General features: G+C 45.3%; 1 protein-coding gene across 4 annotated transcripts in view; it reads right to left on the bottom strand.

Annotated features, from left to right (window-relative positions):
• The window catches only part of LOC138759100 (fas-binding factor 1 homolog), a 155,363-nt gene extending 143,605 nt beyond the window's left edge, over positions 1-11,758 (bottom strand). Inside the window, exons 1-2 of one of the 4 annotated variants that reach the window (XM_069929006.1) lie at positions 11,626-11,758; positions 8,683-8,793 (exon numbers count right to left, since the gene is read on the bottom strand). The gene's annotated coding sequence lies outside the window, so the exon portion shown is untranslated. The other 3 variants (XM_069929008.1, XM_069929005.1, XM_069929007.1) reach the window with 3 other exon arrangements.
• Between the last annotated feature and the right edge of the window lie 1,033 nt (positions 11,759-12,791).

Raw genomic sequence — 12,791 nt, 5'->3', positions numbered from 1 at the left:
GTTCAAATCAGTTATTCGTGAACAGACTGCAGTAGAAGAGTTCAAATCAGTTATTTGTGAACAGACTACAGTAGAAGAGTTTGTCATGATAATGAATATGTATGAGATGTACCGGAAGTCACGTGGTATGAGAGAGAGATAAGAACACAAGCAAGAGAACAAAGGGAAACCGGAGAATAAAAAGACACTAAGAAGTTTACCTGATAAACTTAATGTTTTATTAACTTCACATTTCGGGCCACAAATGTGACATTGGCGACGAGGATGAAAGAAGCTTGAAGAAAATTAAAGACTAAACAAGATTACAGAGGATTACAGACAACTTCAAGGTGATAAGAATTTTCTCTGTGACGCAGTACTTTTGGGGCTGGAATATTTCCTCATGGCTGGTGCAAACAGTGACTTTCTAACACATAGTGGAATTGCTCATTTTGACCCGACTGGTGATGCAAGCACTGTAAGTGTGAAGTGGAAAGCATGGCTGGAAGAATTTGAATCCTACGCCGACAGTCGTGGCCTATTTCTAGATACCGGTACAGTTGAACAAAAAGCGCAGAGAAGGGCGTTACTGCTTTTCACTGCAGGACCCTCAGTTCAGGAAACATTTAAAACACTTTTGAATACTGGAAGAAAAGATGAGTACCAGAAAGCGGTAGATGCATTAAATGCACACTATGTAGTGACACCGAATGCTACATTTCAATGCCATTTGTTTCGGAGAACGAGACAAGAAGATGGCCAGACAATTGCTCAGTACGTGACGAGACTACGCCAGCTAGCTGTTGGATGCAATTACATGCCAGCTGATCAAGTCGTACAGCACTGCAGATCAGATAAACTCAGAAGACGTCTACTGGAAAGAGGGAGTGAGTTGGAACTCACCGATGCTTTAACCATTGCTGCTGCATTAGAGGCTGTTGAAGGGCAATTTCATACCATGACCCTAAAAGACAACTCAAGCCAGCAAATTAAGAGGCTCTCACATCGCCATAATCAGCCAAGATATACGCCGACACAAGACGTGGAGTGTTATCGATGTGGAAACCGAGGTCACTTTGGAAAAGACCCATATTGCCCGGCCAAAGCCAAAGTTTGCAAAAAGTGTGGAGGTAAGGACCACTTTGCAAAGAAGTGCAAAAGCAAGTCCAATGCAGACTAGAAGAGGAAGAGTACAACTTCCAAAGGCAAAGTCTGGGGGAAAGTATCCTGGAAAGAAAGATACCATTCGCCAGATCGACGGTGACGATGATGATACCCAGGAGGAACAGAGTTGTTACCAATTTACGATGAATGAAGTACGTCATGAGAAAGTCCCAGTGATCATTGGTGGAGTGACAGTTCAGGTCATTGTAGACTCAGGCAGTGACAGTAATGTTATTGATCAACATTTATGGGAGAAGTTGAAAAGGAAAAAGATCATCTGTACCTCAAAGAAGTGTTCCAAGAAACTGTATCCATACACAGCAACCAAGCCATTGCAGACCATTGGATGTTTTACTGCAACTGTTGAAGCTGGAGATAAGTACACCGAAGCAGAGTTTATGGTCATAGAAGAGAGGGGAGAACCATTGCTGAGTAGAAGCACAGCGCGAGACCTGGCAATACTTCATATTGGAGCTTGTGTCAATTCAATTCAGTCATACGAGGATATGAAGCAAGAATTCCCCACAGTCTTCCAAGGAGTAGGAAAGCTGAAAGGTCGACAATTGAAGCTAGCGGTAGATGAAACAGTCAAACCCAAGGCACAACCAATGCTCCGAACTCCGTTTGGACTTCGTGGGAAAGTCGAAGCCAAAATTAAAGAATTGATCGAACAAGACCAAAGGGTGACATAAGACTATGTGTTGACATGAGAATGGCCAATGAAGCTATAATTAGAGAATGACACCCTATACCAACAGTGGAGGAAATACTTCAAGAACTAACTACCAGCAAGGTATTCTCAAAAATTGATCTGAAATGGGGCTATTATCAATTAGAGCTGGATCCAGGTTCCCGAGATGTAAATACATTTGTGACTCACTGTGGATTGTATCGTTACAAGAGACTATCATTTGGAATTAATGCAGCTTCGGAGATCTACCAGTATGAAATCCGTCGAGTGATTCAAGGCATTCCTGGAGTTGCCAACATTTCTGACGACATCATAGTCCATCCACCAACGAAGGAAGAGCATGACAAACGGTTGAGGCGTGTACTATCTAGACTAAAGGAAGCAGGCCTTACCGTGAATGGAAACAAGTGCCAGTTCGGTGTGTCAGAAATGGACTTCATGGGACACAGATTTACACGGGAAGGACTAAACCCTGTAGAGGCCAAGGTGAAAACTATTGCAGAGGCACGTGCACCTCAGAACGCAACAGAGATGAGGAGTTTCCTGGGATTGGTCAATTTTTGTGCAAAGTTCATTCCTAATTTCGCTACAGTGGCAGAACCACTAAGGAAACTAACCAGGAAAGGTGTACCATTTCATTTTGGATCTGAGCAGAAGAAAGCGTTCACAGCGCTGAAGCAAAGCCTGACAGATGCAAAAACTCTTGGATATTACGATCCGGCGGCATCAACCAAAGTCATAGCGGATGCCAGCCCAGTTGGTTTAGGAGCCGTGATGGAGGACCAAGAATCATTGCCTATGCCAGCAGATCATTATCTGATGTGGAAAGAAGATACTCTCAGACAGAGAAAGAAGCACTCGGACTTGTATGGGCCTGTGAGAGGTTCCATGCATATTTATACGGCATTGAATTTGAACTTGAACTCATCACAGATCATAAGCCATTAGAGGTGATCTATGCACCTAGATCAAAACCATGTGCCAGAATAGAGAGATGGGTACTCAGACTACAACCCTACAAATATAAAGTAATCCACATTGCAGGGAAAACAAACATTGCTGATCCGCTGTCCAGATTGGTGAAGGATGGATGTCCACAATCCAAGACAGAATTGTGAACAGAAACAGAGAGCTTTGTACGCTTCGTAGCTATTCAGTCGACACCGAAAGCTGTGATTACGAAGGAATTCGAGAGAGAATCCGAACGTGATCCAGAACTCATGGAAGTAAGAGAATGCATACAGAGTGGACAATGGGACAAGTGTACTCACAAGGCTTACATTCCCATTAGAGACGAACTTTGTTGCATTGGACAGTGTGTATTAAGAGGTTGCAGATTGGTGATACCGCAAAGATTGAGACCGAAGATCGTATCCTTAGCGCATGAAGGACACCTAGGCATTGTTGGTACCAAGCAAAACCTCAGGACCAAGGTACGGTGGCCAAGTTGTGATAAAGACGCAGAGAAATTTGTTAAAACTTGTCACGGATGTCAAATCACAAGTAGGAGTAATCCGCCAGAACTTCCGACAGGACCATGGATCAATGTAGCTGTTGATTTTCTTGGACCTTTACCGACGGGTGAATCAATTATGATAGTGATAGATTACTACAGCAGATACTATGAGTACGTGGTGTTGAAGTCCACAACCACTGAAAAAACAATACAAGCGTTAGCAGAGATATTCGCAAGATATGGATTACCTGTTACATTATACTCTGACAATGGTCCACAATTCATTTCAGAGACATTTGCAGAATACATGAGGACCACAGGTATCCACCATCATAAAGTAACTCCGAAATGGCCGCAAGCCAATGGAGAAGTAGAGAGACAAAATCAGTCCATTGAAAAACGATTGAGAATTGCACACGCAGAAGGACAAAATTGGCGAGAAGCATTGCTATCTTATGTGGCTGTCTATCGAGCAACGCCTCATGCAACCACTGGAAAAAGTCCTGCAGAAGCATTTTTTGGGAGAAAAATCCGCACAAAAATGCCAGAAATAAAGGAAATCCGAGACAACCAGGAGATGAGGGACCACGATGCTGAAAAGAAAGGTGCAGCAAAGCTGTACACAGATTCGAAACGTGGAGCCAAGTACTCAGACATCATGCCAGGAGATAATGTTCTAGTGAAGCATGAAACTGGTGGTAAGCTAGACACACCTTATTACCATCAACCCTATACTGTCGTATCCAGAAGTGGCAGTATGGTGACAGTCAAGTCTCCGACTGGAGTCCTGTGTAAGAGAAATGCATCAAGTGTAAAAAGGTATCAGTCCAGAGATATATCGAGCGATGAGGTTGAAAGGCCAATACGAGATGCTGAAACTGAGAGACCTGATGATGTTCCAGAGGCAGTTACCAGCACTCCTGATGAGGTGACTAGAGCGCCAGAAACACTCGAAGCCGTGGCGAGCAGTATTTCCGACGCCGAGAGTGAACAACCAAGAAGCGACGACAATATCGCAGGCAGGCCGAAATGAAACCAGAAAGTGCCCAAACGATACGAAGACTTTGTGCCATAGTTTTAATAAGAACTTTGGGACAGTATTTTAATCTTATATCATAAAGTGCATGTATGAGTGCTGTAGGAATTAAACTTTATGTAGTTGAGTTATAGTATTACCATTAGTTACGATGTTTGTATGTTTCCGAGGAATATTGGTAAGTGAAGGTAAAGTTTATTTCTGATTAAAGGAGGGATGTCATGATAATGAATATGTATGAGATGTACCGGAAGTCACGTGGTACGAGAGAGAGATAAGAACACAAGCAAGAGAACAAAGGGAAACTGGAAAATAAAGACAACGGAGAAGTTTACCTGATAAACTTGTGTTTAATGTTTTATTAACTTCACATTTCGGGCCACAAATGTGACAGAGTTCAAATCAGTTATTCGTGAACAGACTGCAGTAGAAGAGTTCAAATCAGTTATTCGTGAACAGACTGCAGTAGAAGAGCTCCTCCAGTGATGAAGTGTTTTGAAAGACTGGTGATAAAGCTCCTTCCTGTCTGAGTGATGACATGGATACATTCCAGTTCGCCTATCATAAAAACACATCTCACTGGCTCTACATAAAGCCCTGGAACACCTGGACAGCAAAGATGCAAACATCAGGATGCTCTTTATCGACTACAGTTCAACATTTAATACCATCATCTCCTCATAACTGATCAGCAAACTCCAAGACCTGGGAGTTAACACCCCACTGTGTAATTGGATCATGGATTTCCTCACCTCCAGATTACAGTCAATGAAGATTGGTAAGAACTTCTCATCCACAATCTCCATCAGTACCAGAGCACTACAAGGCTGCGTTCTTAGCCCCCTGCTTTATTCACTTTACACCTACGACTGTGTGGCTCAGTACAATATCACCATCTACAAATTTGCTGAAGATACCACAGTAGTGGGATGTATAAAGGAAGGGGATGAGTCAGCAAACAGGAGGGGAGATTGAAAACTTGGCTGAATGGTGCACCAACAACAACCTCGCACTCAATGTCACCAAAACTAAGAAGCGGATTGTTGACTTCAGGAAAGGAAAGCCAGAGGTATGCAATCCAGGGAATCAGAGATGGAGAGATTGAGCACATTTAGGTTCTTGGGAATCACTATCTCGGAGAATCTTTCCTGGATCCAATGAATCAATGGCATCATGAAGAAAGCATATCAGTGCCTCTATTCCTCTGGTGATGGCAGAAACCCTGGCAAATTTCTAGAGGTGTGGTGAAAAGTGTGCTGACCAGCTGCATCATGGTCTGGTATGGAAACACCAATACCCCTGAGCATAAAGCCCTCCAAACGGTCGTGAACACAGCCCAGGACATCACAGGTAAAACCCTCCCCACTATTGAGTACATCTACAGGGAACTCTGCCGTCAGAGGGCAGCAGCGATCATCACAAAGACCCTCACCACCCAGCACACTCTGTTCTCATTGCTGCCATCAGGAAAGAGGTATAGGAGCACAATACACACCCCACCAGGTTCAGTAACAGCTGCTCCCCCTCCACCATCAGACTTCTCAACCACAAACTCAATCAGGGACTCATTTCAAGACTCTTACTTGTGCAATTTATTGATTTTCTTTGTTCTCTCTGTATTGCAGTTTGTTTACAGTTCATTTGTCTACATGTTTACATTGTCTACAGTTTATTTTTTGCACCACCTGCAGGAAACAGATATCTCAGGATTATCCAAAATCAGATTCTCTGAAATCCTCATTTATCAAAAAAAGTTAAATTTCAGATAAATGAGGATATCTGAAACAAATTAGAAATCCTCATTTATCTGAATTTTTTCAGAGCCGAACTGACCTCAAAAGTTGAAAAAAATTCACTCAACATGAAATTGGAATGACGATTGTTCTTGTTTCAGGAAACTCCCTCCCCTCTCTCGTTTCATTTCTTCTTTAACTATTGACTTTTCTCTCCAACTCTCCCTCTCAAACCACGTGCCACTGTCTCCCAGCCGCAAGTGGTCAGAAGAATCCTTTGTCCCGATGTCATCAAGGAGAGTGGCCCCCTTGGGCAAGAGCAGGGCCTCGGGCTCAGTGACATTCCTTCTCCTTCTATCACATTCCCTCCCTCCCTCCCTCCCTAGCACACAGGAGCTCCTAATGCTGACACTGAACCCTCCCCTTGGCCTACTACAGCACATGCACACTGGACTCCCCAGTTTGTGTGTGCAGTAGGTAGGCCTAGGGGAGGATTCGGAGTTGGGACTTGGGCGCCAGGAGCTCCAATGACCAGGGAGACAGCAGACTGCTGACTCACCAGTGAGTGTTTCACCAGCCCAGGAAGCCTCCCTAGGGACCAGTGGCAGCGGGATCGGTGGTGGCAGTTAGCAGGTCTTCAGTAATTGGCGGCGGTGTTGCAACCAGCATTTTTTGGTGAGAATTAAACATTATTTTAATGCTTAAAAAGCATTCCCTTATTGTTTGTTGTTATTTAAACACTGTTACAAGTGATTTGCTGTTGTTACTGGGCCGTTTTTAAAAAAAATGACCAGTTATCCCAAAAAAACCATTTATCTGACATGGGCACATTTTGGATAATCAGAGTTGTATTGTATGAAGTTTTAATTTTTTTAAATTTAGACATATGGCACGGTAACCAGGCAGATTTTCTATTGATTGGTAACTGTAAAGTTTACTAAAAAAATGGCATACTAAAAAAAATATCTATACAAAGAGAAATGTATATAAGGAAGAAATGTAAACAAACTGAGCAATACAGAAAAAATATTCTGTAATAAATACTGTAATGTGCAAAGAATCTGTCCTTAAGTAAGCCTCTGATCAAGTTGGTTGTTTCAGCTCTGGACTTTCTCAAGACTGATAGTGGAGAGGGAAGATAGCCAGTATAGAGACTGGGTGTAGTCAGACAGGGTTCTGAAGATGATTGGTCGACAGAGGAGGGGTGAAGGATGGTGAACAGATGAAGCCAGGAAGAGGGGGAAGTTGGGGGAGAGAGACTGGGTACAGATGGCATAAGGAAAGAACGAGAGGGGGAAAAGGTGCAGACTGAGCCAGCTGTGGGGAAGGACAGAGGAGGATGAAAGTGGAGACAGCTGCTGGGATGGGGTGAGAAATGGGAACACAAAAGCCCCTTTCACACTTGCATCCCACCAAACTGGCCATTCAGTGTCCCGGGATAGGAATGGGGATTTGGCTTTTAACACTTGACCACTCCTAACTGGGACACTGAACGCTTTCACACTTGCAAGAAGCCATCTACTGTTCTACCTTCTACTGGTGACATCATGACACATCGAGCAATGGTGAACCTGCCCTAAATTTTGATCAATATATTATGATCTTATATTTGAACAAAATTAATCATGCCTAATTATAACATAATTAAGCACAGTATGAGTCCTTCAGCTCCTGTTGTTGATGTGCCAACCTTTATAAGGGACTGTGGGAAAGGGCAAGCAATGAATAGCAATAGCTGAAAATTTTTAAACAGGGTGGAAAAGTTGGTAGCACTATCATGTACAATTTATAAATACCGTGGGGAAAAAGCGATGGCAGGATCTGCCCTCCCAGAATTCCACATGGCAGAGAAAGGGCTGCATGCCTAGCTGCAGCAATGGAGCATTCATGGAGGGGGGTTTCTCTGTTGCACAGCATTCTGAGAAGTTAGGTCCCACAGTCTTCATAAATTACGCACTATAGCACTACCAACTTTCCCACACAGTTTAAAAATTGTCTCCTTTTGCTATTTATTTCCTCTCCCTCTCCTGCTATGACTTTCCCACAGCAAAGTTTATACCTTTATTTTAATATTTTCTTCCTTCAAGTTCCTGCCGTCACGCAAAAACTTGGGTCATTTCAATCCCACAATGCAATTACCTGATTGCAACGTTAGCATCTGCAGACACCGGGGATCGTACTAGGGGTCAAGGCTGTCCATCCCATCTCCAATGCGAGATGATGTCAGCATTGAGCTGATTTTGCTTTCATAAAAGACACTTTAAAGGCTGATTGGTAGTTAAATCCTGGGATCACTTGCAAGTGTGAAACAGACTATAGGGTACGAATTCTGCAATATGATAAGCATTAGAGAAGGGTTGATACTACCAGATGGGAGAGGGGATCCATTGGATGGATCCAGGAGAGAGAAGGGGATGAAAATGAGTTATGAGGGTCTGGAGGGGCGGTTATTGGGAAGGGAACTGAAATGGGAGGAACAGAGGTGGATTGGAAGGAAAGAGTGATGGGAGGTGAAGGTTAATTGAAATGAGATAATTCAATGATCATACCATTGTGCAATAGACTACCTAGGTGGAATACAAAGTGTATTTTCTCCACTCCATCAAGCAGCCTCTATCCTTACCACCCAGGCCATGCTCTCTTCATTCTTATACCATCGGGAAAAAGGTACAGGAGCCTAAAGATGAGCACTCAACAGCACAAGGACAGCTTCTTCCCCACTGCCATCAGATTCCTGAATAATCAATGAACCAAAGACACTGCATTACTTTCATGCACTATTTTAAAATTTTTATTTATAGTAATGTTGTAACATGGTTATAATATGAATGTTTGCAAAAACACTGAATTTCATGACGTATTCATGACAACAAATTTTGATTCTGAGCTTGCATGGGTCTTCTACTGATAGTGGAAAAGGCCAAGGGCAAGACATGATGGAAAAAGGAGTTAAAATGGATGTAACCGGAAGCTCATGATGGCCGTTTCAGATGGAAGGCAATGGCTCTGAAAATTAGTTGCCAAGTCTGCTCTTGCACTCCCAGATGTAAAGGAGACCACGTCAAGATGACTGAATGAAGAAGACGAGGTTGGGGAAAGTGCACCTGGAAGGGCTGCTTAAATCCCTGGATGGTGGTGAAGGAAGAGGCACAAGAGCAAGTGTTGCACCTCCTACAGTTCAATCACAATGCAAACAAGAGGGTCAACACCTCACTTTCCATACGTAGCTTTAAATCCAAGGGTACAAATAGAAAAGGACAAGTGATGAACCAAGATTACAAGAGGCTTAAATAGGGTGAACAGACAATATTTTTTTCCTTAGCAAATACCAGAGGACATCTGCTTGAGGGGAGTGGGGAAAGATTTAGTGAACATGTCATAGTTAGATTTTTTTTTATACAATGAGTGGTGGGTGCGTAGAATGCATTGCTGTGGGCGGAGGTGGAGGCTGGTACAATATGGCCATTCAGAAGACCCTTAAATAGGTATGTGGATGCAATACAAAGAGGGCTGTGGGTGTGAGGTAGGGAAGGTTTATTGTTGTGGAGTAGGTTTACATAGGTTGGCACATCATGGGCTGTTATGTTCTATGTTGTATTTCTAGGAATTCCCTGTTTCAAATAGCCCTCAGCTCACTTCCCATTTTGTCCCCTTTCTAAACCTCCTCCCCTCTTGGTTTTATAAATCTTCAAACCATACATTTCACCATGAGGTCTCCTACTCCATCTGGTTCCATCCAGCCTTAACTTCTGTCCTAACGGTGCCAATAATCATCTCATCAGATTCCAGGATGTTCCTCTCCTCCTAATATTGTAAAGGTCTATTGATCTTATAGAGGTTTATTAAACCATGAGGGGTGTGGTTAAAGTGAGTGGTCAGAACGTTTTACCTAGGGCATAGATTTAAGGTGAGAGGGAAGAAATTTAAAAGAGACCTGAGGGGCCTCAGTAGTTTGTATCTGGAAATGAGTTGCCAGATGAAACTGTAAAAGCAGGCACAATTTATTTTAGACATACAGCAGGGTAACGGGCCCTTTCGGCCCACAAGTCCATGCCGCCCAATTACACCCAATTGATATACAACCGCAGTACATTTTGAAGGGTGGGAAGAAACCCACGCAGTCATGGAAGAATGTACAAACTCCTTATTGACAGAGCAGGATTCGAACGCAAATCGCAGGAGCTGCTACAGTGGGGCGCTAGCAGTGCCACCCCCAATTTTCAAGACATTTTTACAGATATATTGACAGTGAGGGGTGAGAAGGATATGGACCAAAGTCAGGCAATTGGAACAAGCCAGGAATTCCAACTTGATTGCATGGATGAGCTGGGTTGAAGGGCCTATTCCATGCTGTCTGATTCTCTCCAACCATACCCTCTCCAAATGGCTCCATCTGCCCCTTCCATAGCACTGTACAGGCCATCTGACTGGAGTGTGCCCAGAAGGAAAATCAGGTGTTGCCCGTCAAATTTGCAGGTGGGATAGTACATAAGGACAAACAGCAGGAGTCCCAGAACAGATCCCTGTGGAATCTCCAGTCTTTTCTCTCTGTCTATCTGCAACATATCACTTACTCCCATTTCCACCTCTCCCAGCCCCAGATCCATTATTATTCATCTGACAACCTACTGTATCTCTACTCCCTTCTCTCTTAAGGCCCTCTTTCCTCTTCGTCTCAATGAAGGGTGTTGATTTTTTTCCCCACTAATGTTGCTGAGTTCCTCCAGTAGTTGTCTTTTGCTCCAAATTCCAACAATGTGAGTTACTCGTGGCCCCAGACAAACAGGCTGCATAGAGTCCCGACAAGAAGTAGCTTTTTCATCTCAAACTGCTTCATGTCTCCTACAAATAAAATATATAGATCATCCTTAAATTGAAGGCTCTTGGTTGTGCATGAACTGACTCATGCATTTGCTTTGCCATAAAAAAAGTCAATGCAATTTTTTTTATAATTTAAATTTAGACATAGAGACATTATTGATGGGAGGAAAATTGTTGTATTTTGGGCATCATGGGTTCGTGGGCCAGAAGAGCCTGTAACGGAGTTGTATCGCTAAATTTATATAAACATTTTATTTACCACACCAAGGGCATATTTCATTACTGAAGCTCAAGAATATGCTGCTATTGGAGACCACCCTCCCACAACACACCCAGGACGCCGGAGATCACCCCTCCCGCACCCAGGACGCCAGAGACCACCCCTCCCGCACCCAGGACGCCGGAGACCACCCCTCCCGCACCCAGGAGGCCGGAGACCACCCCTCCCGCACCCAGGAGGCCGGAGACCACCCCTCCCGCACCCAGGACGCCGGAGACCACCCCTCCCGCACCCAGGAGGCCGGAGACCACCCCTCCCGCACCCAGGACGCCGGAGACCACCCCTCCCGCACCCAGGACGCCGGAGACCACCCCTCCCGCACCCAGGACGCCGGAGACCACCCCTCCCGCACCCAGGAGGCCGGAGACCACCCCTCCCACACCCAGGAGGCCGGAGACCACCACTCCCGCACCCGGGACGCCGGAGACCACCCCTCCCGCACCCGAGACGAGGTTGTGCTTCCACCTGATGAAATGTCCTCATCCACTTCCAGCAGCGCGGTCCGCTCCACATGGGTTCTCCCGGCCCTAACCAACATCACAGACACCGGGTCCCCTCCTCGTCCTGTCACTGTAGACGCGTCCAGTGCCCTGGCAACGCAAGCCCTTCCGGGGCACCCTCCAGGAGCGACCAACGTGCTGTGGGCGGGTTACCCTGGGACGGTGACGTCAGGGCACAGACGTAGGCGGATGCCGGGAGGCTGGGTTGTGGGGCATTGTGGGATCTGTAGTTTCCATTCATGTCCGCCTTCTATTCAGGCCGCACACGTGACACAGAGAGTGAATGTAAATAAACTGACTGTGCAACACAGAGAGAAAAGATCAATAAAGTGCCCAAGTGCGAGTCCTGAAATGAGTTCGTTGTTGAGGAGTCTAATGGTGGAGGGGGAGCAGCTGTTCCTGAACCTGCGAGTCCTGTGGAACCGCTTTCCTGATGGTCGAAGTGAGAACAGAGCAAGTGCTGGGCGGTGAGGGTCCTTGCTGCCCTCCGATGGCTGCGTTACCTGTCGACGTTCTCGATGGTGGGGAGGGTTTTTCCTGTGATGACCTGGGCTGTGTCCACTACCTTTTGCAAGCCTTTACGCTCAGGGGTAGAGAACTGGGATTCACTAGAAGATTGCTGTACTGACGACTGGTCCCGGCTCCTTCCCCTGGGGCCCGTATATAACCCTGGTTTACCGCTTGAACCCAGAACAACTGGGTGTTTGTGAACCCTACCTGTTTGTTCTCCTTCCTGTCGAGTGTGAGCTTTTATCTATGCTACAATTTTATTAGCTTACAAACAAGGATGGAGGTGTTGCACAAGCCCAGTGTTCTGTACTAGACCCCCCCCCCCCAGTCCCCTGACGAGACTGAGGAGTTTGCACATTGGTTTGACTGCTTCCAGGCCTACCTGAACGCGACCAGGGACATTTCTTCCATACAGACAAGATCCGGAGGTCGGCGCTCATCTCAAGGGTAGAGCAGATGTCCGAGACTGCCCAACATTCGAGGCCGCTGTCGAGACGCTGAAGGCCCACTACATGAAAGCCCCAAATGAGGTCTTAGCAAGGCACCGGCTTGTCTTATTCTGCCATCGGCCTGGAAAGTCGATTAACGACTGGATCTCCAGATGCTCGCTAAGAAGTACAG

The sequence above is a fragment of the Narcine bancroftii genome, chromosome 3, assembly GCF_036971445.1.
Source record: "Narcine bancroftii isolate sNarBan1 chromosome 3, sNarBan1.hap1, whole genome shotgun sequence".
Classification (NCBI taxonomy): Eukaryota; Metazoa; Chordata; class Chondrichthyes; order Torpediniformes; family Narcinidae; genus Narcine; species Narcine bancroftii.
This window is presented reverse-complemented; position numbering and strand designations above follow the sequence as displayed.